The sequence below is a fragment of the Pongo abelii genome, chromosome 9 (genome assembly GCF_028885655.2).
Source record: "Pongo abelii isolate AG06213 chromosome 9, NHGRI_mPonAbe1-v2.0_pri, whole genome shotgun sequence".
NCBI classification, from domain to species: Eukaryota; Metazoa; Chordata; class Mammalia; order Primates; family Hominidae; genus Pongo; species Pongo abelii.
The window spans coordinates 92,008,283-92,018,748 of NC_071994.2; the positions used below are offsets into that span (position 1 = coordinate 92,008,283).

A 10,466-nucleotide genomic window follows, 5' to 3' on the forward strand; every position below is an offset into this window, starting at 1 on the left:
TTTGTGTACTCCCCTACAGTTTATCAATCTTTTTGTGGTTTTAATTACCTGTCTTTTAAGGATGTTGTAATATTAACCAGTATATCCCCAAATTAACAGACAGTCCAGGAATAGTAAACATGCCAGAAAGTTTTTATTGATTGAATTAACATAGCAGCCTAGAAAAACAATGATTGTTTGTTTTACCTTGGAGAGCCTTTACCTCAATTTGTCTGTTTTACCTTGGAGAGTAAAGGCTAGCTTTTTCTGATTTCGGTCTAAATATGAGTTCTGCTCTAACATTTTCAAGCAGGGTCCTTCTGGAAAAGTCACGATGGATGGTTGTTACAGTTAAATAAAAAAGTGAGAGTAGAAGAGCTTAGTTAGCTTGCCTTCTCTAAACCAATCACTGGCAATTAAGAGTGTTACTGATTTTCAGACCATTCAAAACTCAACCCTTGAGTTTACAGGTTGATGAAACCCTTGAAGCCCAAGCAATTTGGTGGACACTAAAACCTCAAAAAATCTGACATTCTTCTATGCAAGAAAATAGAGTTTGGAAAGCTGGCCATGTGTTGATTGGAGAACAGTCACGTTTTCCTACAGAGGTCCATATCTCTTAGTGCCTTGGTTTTCCATTTTTCCTATCTCTGTCATTGCAAATTAAAGCCTATTCTTCTCTAGAAAAAAAGGATTATTCAATCACAACCTGATTCAAACTTTGCTTGGATCTTTGTCTCTCCAGGGTAGAAGATTAAATTCTTGTGGTGTTCTTTCCTTAGGAAAATGGACTCAGACTTCTCACATGCCTTCCAGAAGGAACTCACCTGTGTCATCTGCCTGAACTACCTGGTAGACCCTGTCACCATCTGCTGTGGGCACAGCTTCTATAGGCCCTGTCTCTGCCTTTCCTGGGAAGAAGCCCGAAGTCCTACCAACTGCCCTGCATGCAGGGAACCATCTCAGAACAAGGACTTCAAAACCAATATTCTTCTGAAGAATTTAGTGACCATCTCGAGAAAAGCCAGTCTCTGGCAATTCCTGAGCTCTGAGAAACAAATATGCGGGACCACAGGAAAACAAAGAAGATGTTCTGTGACATGGACAACAGTCTGCTCTGTTTGCTGTGCTCCAACCCTCAGGAGCACAGGGCTCACAAACACTATCCCATTGAAGAGGCAGCTGGGGAACAATGGGTAAGAGATAGCTCTGCGATCACCTGAAAGCTGGAGGGAGGCAGAGATAAAGAGATTAAAAGGACAATGAGAATCATCATGGTGATTACTCCATTCTTTACTGAGTGCCAGGTGCTGTTCTAGGTAGCAATGATGAAATTCTGAATAAAATATGCAACTCCACCTTCCTTCCTGGAGCTTGGACCGAAACAGAGCGTGATTAAGTAAATGTCATTATTATTGACTCTACTGTTCAATGCTAAAGGCATTGAAAAGCTACCAAAACTACAAGTACAAAGAAACATATTTTGGAAATATATTTAATATTACTGGACAAACGAGTATGGGGATAGCACACTACAAAATCTGGGGGCTAGCATAGTGGGTTCTGAAGCAGGATGTTCCACTGAACATTAGCCAGATTATAGGAAATCTTCACTCTTCAGTTCCCTAAACTGTTCTACATTCTGAAACCTCAAACTGAAAAATATCAATTAAGGATGAGCAGTCAAAAATTTGTGTTTCTTAATCCAGTCTATCATTGTTGGACATTTTGGTTGGTTCCAAGTCTTTGCTATTGTGAATAATGCCACAATACACATATGTATGCATGTGTCTTTATAGCAGCATGATATACACCATGGAATACTATGCAGCCATAAAAAATGATGAGTTCATGTCCTTTGTAGGGACATGGATGAAATTGGAAATCATCATTCTCAGTAAACTATCACAAGAACAAAAAACCAAACACCACATATTCTCACTCATAGGTGGGAATTGAACAATGAGAACACATGGACACAGGAAGGGGAACATCACACTCTGGGGACTGTTGTGGGGTGGGGGGAGGGGGGAGGGATAGCATTGGGAGATATACCTATGCTAGATGACGAGTTAGTGGGTGCAGTGCACCAGCATGCCACATGTATACATTTGTAACTAACCTGCACATTGTGCACATGTACCCTAAAACCTAAAGTATAATAATAATAAATAAATAAATAAATGAAAAAGAAATGCACAAGAGAGCATCATAAAAAAATGTGTTTTTTTCCCCTGTCTAATGTATTTATATATTATATCCCTTGCCTGCGTATACTATTCAGAGTGTGGAATCTATGGTGTTCGGCTTTCTGTTGTTAAACCTCGTAATTCTTTTGCAGGAGAAGCTCTTAAAGCAAATGAGGATTTTGTGGAAAAAGATTCAAGAAAATCAGAGAAATCTAAATGAGGAGAGAACAGCCTTCCTCTGGAGGGTAAGTATGAGACCGTGGGTCCTCACGACCAGCTTGAGACAGGCATGCTGACAACATTTATATTAGCAACTTGAGTTGAAATTCTCATATGCCAGATTTTGTCATGTGTTTATTCATAGGCTGGAAAACAACCAGACTGTTCAATATAATGATTGTTCAGGTTTTCTGTAAATGCTTTTCAGATAAGTAAAAAATAAATCTAAATTCTGAAGGACAAGTGTATGCTTAAAATTAATAAGTATTTCAGGCAGAGATTTCTGTATAAATGAATTATGTAATATTGATTAAATAGTATATAATTGAGAAATAAAGGCATTTAATGGTGAATATGATGTCGTCCAGGGGCAAAAAGGCAGGTGGGAACAGTAATTTAAGAAATGTGCCTGTGCCAGTGAAATCTGATAGCAAAGGACCCAGATGGTGCCAGCTCAAGTAGGAGAAAATGTAACACGATGAAAAGCTGAGGAGAAGGGACAACAAATGACTGCGGGAGTGAGAGAATAAATATGTCAATATTGAGAGGAGAAACACAACGGAATGGAGATTCATGTTCTTAGAATGGCAGGGCAATACAGAGCCTGTGGTTTTTGAGGCAAGAAAGATAGGAGACAGAAAAGAGGTAGTCGGTTTGAGAGATGGGGGTTAAATTTTTTACTAAGATCCTTTTTGCGTGATGGCTTCTGATCCTCATTATAATATACTAACAACGTCCCTACTTAGAGTGATTGTTTAGGCTGTGAAGTACAAAGGTTTGAGACTACAAACTAATTGAGGATCAAAGATTATATATATTATTGATGACAATTTAACAATCAATCATAAGTTTTAGTTGTTTTCTAATGGTATCTCAGATTTAAGAGGACATATATTTAAACATTTAAATCTAAAGGGCTTTTTTGCAGGTGTTCAGGAATTGATGAATTACATAAATTTTGAAGGAAGGTCTTGCTTAACTCATCATCCTGTTTGTAAAGGATGGAAAATAAAAGAAGGAAAGAGGAGGAGGAATTTGTGGGTTCTGTGATGTGGAAGTAGACCTGAGCATTTAGCCTACAAAATCCATGTCCCTAGAGAGTGACGTGGTTTTACGGTCACAGATGATCGGGAATGAGTATAGGAAGCTACATCCAGTTCCAGAAAGAAGAAAAACAACATTTAGAGAGACTGAACAAGGAATACCAAGAGATTTTTCAGCAAATCCAGAGAAGTTGGATCAACATGGATCAAAAGGGTAAACACTCGAAAGAAATGTATCAGGGACTAATGGAAATGTGTCATAAACCAGATGTGGAGCTGCTCCAGGTGAGAACTGAGGGTGTCCCTTGAGACACTTTGTATTAGCTGACCTTTACATCTTTGCCTTCCATTGGGTATCAAAGATATTATTTCTTCATCTCCTGCATTGATGGTGAGAGTCATTCCCACTGGCTATAGAGATAAACTATAACTCCTAACCTAATCATGGAGAGAAAGCTTTATGGAATTGTGCAACGAGATTCCATAGAACATTTTCTACCACAAGCTTCCTCCTCCAGCACATTTCATTCAAACCCTGGAAGAAAAAATTTCATGTGAAAATTCTATTTTTGTTTCCATTAGATAATACAAAGAAATTAGGGAAAAACTAACATTTCCTTCTTCCTCCTTTTGGGAAGTCCTAGTTTTGAAATGCTCTTGATTTGAGCCACATTACCCTTTGGGGACTAGGCCTGAAAAAGACCACGTTGTAGACAGCTGCAGCAATGCACAGTCACTACTCACACCTTTCTCTCTCACCCAAATTTAGGGTCCTGAATTTATCACAAATAGATTATGTTAATAGGTCTTACAGGTGTAAGTGTTAGAGATGAGAATACATTTTAAAACTGTCGCAGTGACAGTATGTGGTAATTCTAAAGTTTTCAAAACCTAAAGAGCAGATTGGCAGAATAGCAACTTTGTTTCTTTGTTTGTTTGTTTGTTTTGAGACGGAGTCTTCTTCTGTCATCCAGGCAGAAGTCCAGTGGCCCAATCTCAGCTCACTGCAACTTGTATCTCCCTGGTTGAAGCAATTCTCCTACCCCAGCCTCTTTAGTATCTGGGAATAAAGGTATGCACCACCACACATAGCTAATTTTTTTGTAGTTTTAGTAGAGTTTTAGTAGAGATGGGTTTTTGCCATGTTGTCCAGGCTAGTCTGGAACTCCTGACCTCAGGTGATCCACCCACCTTGGCCTCCCAAAGTGCTGGGATTACAGGTGTGAGCCACCTCACCCAACAAGAATAACAACTTTCTAAAGAAGTCATTTTTTTTCTCTCTCTCTCTCTACAGGATTTGGGAGACACGGTGGCAAGGTATGTTATTGGCCATCAATGCAAGCTGGAGCACAAGGCATGCTATGAAAAACATCAAGCTGCTTCCAACAAAGTGAAAACATAATTTACTAACACCATAATGTGTCAGTGTGATTGTGTGTGTACTCGTGTGTTTGTGTTGTATGTTGAATGTTACCTATGCCTTCTACCAGACATTAACCTTTTCTTACTTTTCCAAGTGACTCAGGGGGTTATGTTTTGAAGAGTTCAATGCAGAAGTTGCTAGAATACAATTGCCTCTTTTAAGGATTCAGAATCATAATTAGAGATCAACTATTTGGTGGCAGATAGGGAGAGAGGCATTTATCTTTCAGCGGCAGTACGTTAGAAAAGCAGAGTGAAGAGTTAGAAATATTCCCTAAGAGCCACAGACCCGAAGTTGTGAAGATGGCGGAGTAAGGCGTGCCGCTGTAAACTGGCCTCTCGGCCGGGGGCGGGCAGCCCCCGGGAGGCCGAGTGCATCTGTTGGACCGTGCGAGGAGAAGAAAAAAAAAAGAGATCAGCCAGAGGAAAGGAACTAACCGAACATTCTTCCTCCTTACCTTACAGAGGGGAGTGGTCATCTATACTAAAGCAAAGTGTCACGCGCGTCTGTGCGAAGAGACCACCAAACAGGCTTTGTGTTCCTTATCACAGGAAGAAAATTTTCCTTGACCTTTAGGTGCTTTTATATTCATCTCAAAAACAAAATTCTGAACTCAGGACTTGGCAAGTGTCTCTATGTTTTCTCCTAGAGCGGGTAGTCCTCCTTCTTTTACCCAGTTACTTTCCCTATTCTTGAAATGTGGCTATCACTTCTCTACACATTACCTCCATGATTTGGAATGGAAAAGGCCACTTTTCTTTTTGTTCTGCCTTTCAAATTCAACACAGAGGAGCTCCTAGGATTCTAGTTATCCTGCTAACATCTCCAGGAAGAAAGAAGCAACTCGCATGGGTCTTCTGCTGTTTGCTTAATTATAAAGGCATCATTTTGCAAGCTGAAGGCTGAGTTTCATTTGAAACAGATGCTTAGGTGGTGGTATTTGTGAATACTTTTCATTCCAAGCAAGAAGACTAAAGAAGTAGCAAGTATGGATGACTTCAGGGTTTAAAAAAAATGTCTTCCAGTTTCAGCCACTACCATGATAAGCACAGTTGAGACTGAAGCAGTAAATTCCAAATATGTGTTTCTAATTTGACGTGAAGGATACTAAAAATTTATATTTGTATATTTAAATCCTGGCTCATCCTGTGACATAGATTTACTGAATAGGAACAAAGGCCCAATTTTAAACAAAAACCTAGGCCGGGTGCTGTGGTTCACGCCTGTAGTTCCAGCACTTTGGGAGGCCAAGGCAGGCGAATCACCTGAGGTTGGGAGTTTGAGACCAGCCTGACCAACATGGAGAAACCCCATCTCTACTAAAAATAGAAAATTAGCCGAGCGTGGTGGTGCATGCCTGTAATCCCGGCTACTCGGGAGGCTGAGGCAGGAGAAATGCTTGAACCCGGGGGGCGGAGGTTGCAGTGAACCGAGATTGCACCACTGCACTCCAGCCTGGGCGACAGAGAGAGACTCCCTCTCAGAAAAATAATAAAAAAAACTTTGGACATAGAAGAGTTGGGGGCAGAGGGGGGAGGATGAGAGAATTTTCCGTGTAACTCTTTTTCCTTAAGAAAAAGAAGCAAAAATGCCTCATGCAGTGCCATCTGACTTTATGGTGTTTCACATTATATAGTTACATTTTTTTGTAAATGTATAAGATTAACTCTTCCCGCAACCCAAGGTGGATACTTGGATGTTAGATTTTTATTTATTTATTTTTTTTGGGGGGGGCGGGGTCTCTCTCTGTTGCCCAGGCTGGAGTGACCCATGATCTCTGTTCACTGCAGTCTCTCACACCTGGGTTCAGGCGATTCTCCTGCCTCAGTCCCCCGAGTGGCTGGGATTGCAGGCGCGCACCACCGCGCTCAGCCTGATTTCTCACTCTAGATATTAGGTATAATGTTAGGCTGAAAAGGCTGGGACTCAGGTACTTTCCCCAGTTGGGACTGAACTTTCTCATCAGAGAATGGGCCTCAGAAGCAAAGTTCCCAAACTTATGGTTGGGTCATCATGGAAAAGAAACCTCAAATAAGAAAAATAATTACACTAAGAAATGGATTTTCTTTTTTCCCACAACAGTTATACGTTATAAAGGACAGACTGTCGTAGAAAACTGTCTTTGCTTCCAAATCAGCAGAGGACCATTGTATGTATTGTCAGGTCTTTATATAAGAGTGAAACCTTTATTTATGCTTCTTGTGAGTAGAGAATAAATTTTAAAACAAATTAGATGAAATTAAAAAAAAGAAAAAAAAGATCCACAAACCCATCCTAGGATTGTGGAGGTACATTACAATATCAGAAGTGGGTTTGAATGAAGCATTTTCTGTTGGAATCTATTTCTTAAACACAGACGTCAGAAACTTAACCAACTCAACCTACTTCCTTTGCAAGAGTGAGTCCATGCTGCAGCACATGCCGCAGCCTGTGACTCCAGAGCTCACTACAGGGCCCATCACTGGACTGGTGGATAGGTCCAACCGCTTTCTAGGTGAGTGTCACCCTCTTGGTGGGATCCACATGCAATGCCTTCAATTCTGGTTTTCTATGGGCAGCTTTCCCAGTGTAATGATCTTTCATCTAGAAGAAAATAGTCTGTGAATAGGTATTTATATTTATAGTTTCACTATCATCAAACAGACAAAACTCAATAAAAGATGGTGGAATCAGCCATATAACAAATTTCTTAGAAAAGCAAAACATGCAGAAGGGCTCTTTAAGGTGTAGAACAATTCATGTATGGTTCAACTGTGATAAAATTTCATGTATACAACTATTATATGAAGTATACAGAACTGTATTATTTCAGGACATTTCAACTTCAAATTCAGTGCAGTTAATGACTGATTTGAGTGACAGTGTTTTTTTGAATACATTTCAGGTGAAGTTTCATAGCATTTATAATTTTAATCATGTGCATTTTAATCAACTAAAGCATACACGAGTAACTTATATAACAATGCAAAAACTGAGAATCTGTGAACAGTAGGAACGTGATTTGTTGGTTGATGAGGCCTTAGATAGAACTCCAGGATAGATCATGATAAATCCAGCAGATAAAAGATGTCTGTGCCTGAATCTGGCACAGAAGTCAGATAATTCTTGCAAGGAAGCTGCACTTTTCAGAAGGCAGATTCAGATTTTCTCACTAAGTATGAATTGACTAGTTTAAGTGGCAGATTATAATATTTCTGGCAAAGCGATAACTTTTTTTATTATTATACTTTAGATTTTAGGGTACATGTGCATTTTTCTTTGGGTCTAAGAATGGCTCCCCACCTCATCTCCTGTCCCAAGCCTCCTGCTCTGCCCTGACAGAGAAGAGACAATGAAGGTTAATTTTATTGCTGTGGACTTGGCCGCAGTGCAAGAGCTTCCAGTTTTTCAGTTGTTATGAAAGGTCGCTAACTAGACAGAGACATGACCTTCCTCCCCTTTATACTTTTTGAGTTTATAGAAATTGTGATCATTGAAGTTTAGGCATTTACTTGTGCAGATATCCTAACACCCTTTGATTCCAACATTTTTTCCAGACAGAAGTTTGTTTCTAATCTTGACCTGTGTTTTCTAGTGAGAATCTCTTTCTTATCTGAACATAAGAATTTATAAACTGCTTTTCACTGGAACATTCTCTTTTTTCTACAGTGGAAATTTCCTTCACTTGGGAAGTAACCAATTACAATATCAGGCTGTTTGAGGATGTGAGAAGTTTGATGTTTAGATGTGAATCTTTGCATTCTCACAGATCTGACTATTTTGCTGCATGGGGAGCCTGGGTCTTCTCCTCTGGCAAACACTACTGGGAGCTGGATGTGGACAGCTCTTGGGACTGGGCTCTGGGAGTCTGTAAGGACTCCTCGATAAGGAAGAATAGCACAACGGTTCAATCTAAGGACGTATTTCTTCTTTTATGTTCCTGCTGTCCTGACCCATATTTCCAGGGTTAACCTGGCATACGTAGACACTATGTAAAGCCCACATTCATTAGAAGTTTGTAACACTATGTTTTCATGTGACTGTTTTCTTATTCCTGTAGTGCGTAATTCCTGGGATAATACAAGAACCACTTGGTACATTCCACTTGTTTGAAGTTCTGAGACAGCTACTCTCTGGTTCTGATGATCTCAACATTGCCCCAACTCCAACAAAATCTAAGTGTTTTCTTGATGGCGAGCGCTGCCATTCACTTTTGGAAGATATTACTGAGAGGTGGATGTTGGGCAGTGTTGGAACTGGGCTGTTGGATTTTGCAGCGATTCTTGGACAATGAGAAATGACATGCTGGTTAAGTCCAAGAAAATTTTTCTACTTTTTTGTGTCAAGAAGGCTACTGGTGTCATCTCAAGACCACTTCCCCACTACTATCTCAGTATACAGAAAGGCCTCTAGGCCAGATGCAGGTGTTTCTAGATTATGAATGTGGCATGGTAAGCTTTGTTAATGTGGCCAACACTTTTCTCATCTGTAGCCTCTCTGGTTCTTTCCCTTACCCTCTTACAACTTTGCTTTGCTTTGCTTTGCTTTGCTTTGCTTTGCACTCACAGAATCAGAGATAGGTCAGTAACATGACTAAAGGTATCAGAAACACCAACTTCTGATAATGCTAACCTATTGACTACTTGATATTCTTTATCTTTTTCTATGAATCTTTGTACCATTTTTAAAAGTGTGGAGGTATACATTTGTTTTGATTTTCATTAAACTACTCTCTCCTAGAACACTGCGCATGTCTTTTCTTTTATGCTGTATCTTTTCTTTCCCTTGATTTTCAAGCCAGCCCAGGTAAATTAATACCTGAGTGTGTTTATCCAAACTGATGGGTTAATGCAAGAGCACAGGTTTCTTCCCCCTGAACTGGAATTTTCTTTGCTCTGTTCCATATCTGCTAAGTCCCATTTCATCAAGTGTAAGTTCCAGCCTTTCTTCAGGGAATTCTTTCTTTAGCTCCTGGACTAGATTAGGCTGTTTGTTTTAAAGACTCAGAAAACCTTATACTTTTCTTTGTAAAACTCACAGTGTAATAGCAGGCATCTTTTCTGCTTCTCAAATTACAAGAAAAGGATTCTGTTTGTACTACACACAGGTATATTCCAAGAAAGTACACAATGCTTAAAATATAACTGATATTCATTAATTGTCTGTTTGAATAAAAGAATATATGCACAAAATAATTGATAAAAACATATGATACATCTCTTTAAAAGGCTACCAAATTTACCCCTGTATTCCTATTGATTTTGGCTACTGAATGTAACCAAAATCAACAGGGATACTGAGAAATATTATTTAGTAAAGTTATAAATTGGACTGCTTATCAAATTGATAGGCTCAGTCAATTTTCTTTAGCTATGGAACAAACTATTGATGGACACAGATCTTAAGAGAGTGACAATGATACAGATAAAAGGACTGAAAACCTGTAAGATCTTAGTAATTTCACCAATGGCATCCTATAGACAGTTACCTGGAAACACGTCATTAACAGAATAGAAAGTAAGACTCACTTTTTGCTTCAGAAAATACAGAATACTCAGAAGCCTCATTACATTTTAATCAAACTCCAAATTTATTTAGGTCTTTGAAGTTTTTAAAACTCATGTGCAGTAAAAT

The 10,466-nt window shown here is 39.3% G+C and overlaps 1 pseudogene; it reads left to right on the forward strand.

The window, feature by feature from the left end:
- Positions 1 to 759: 759 nt before the first annotated feature.
- Positions 760 to 9,412, forward strand: LOC129048861 (tripartite motif-containing protein 43B-like; annotated as a pseudogene).
- The last annotated feature ends 1,054 nt before the right edge of the window (positions 9,413 to 10,466 follow it).